Here is a 385-nt window from a genome sequence, read left to right as displayed (position 1 = left end):
GGGGGGGGGGGGGGGGGGGGGGGGGGGCTTGATGCTGATCATAAAATGAGCATAGCAAAATAGGTACTAAAGGCCTGGATCTCCTCTATTTAGCACCATTCACATGAACAAGATGTGGGCGCAAATCATTAACAAAGCACCCCTGCTCTCCACTCCTCGCTCAGTATAAACTGCCATAGCCCCATTAACATTGATGAAGCCAAGCTGGTTTACACCAGCTGAAAGCCTGTCCCACTTTGCTCAAGTCTCCACAACGAAAAAAGTTCTGAAGCACTAGATAATCAAGCCCACCGGCTTTGGTGGAATTAACTCCCAGTGGGTACATCAGCCCAGCAGTCTCATCCTCAGAAAGGACAGGCCAGATAACCTCTCCATTTGCCATCTG

The sequence above is a fragment of the Gavialis gangeticus genome, unplaced genomic scaffold, assembly GCF_001723915.1.
Source record: "Gavialis gangeticus isolate Ggan-Ray unplaced genomic scaffold, GavGan_comp1, whole genome shotgun sequence".
Taxonomy (NCBI): Eukaryota; Metazoa; Chordata; order Crocodylia; family Gavialidae; genus Gavialis; species Gavialis gangeticus.
Note: the sequence above shows the minus strand (reverse complement) of the source record.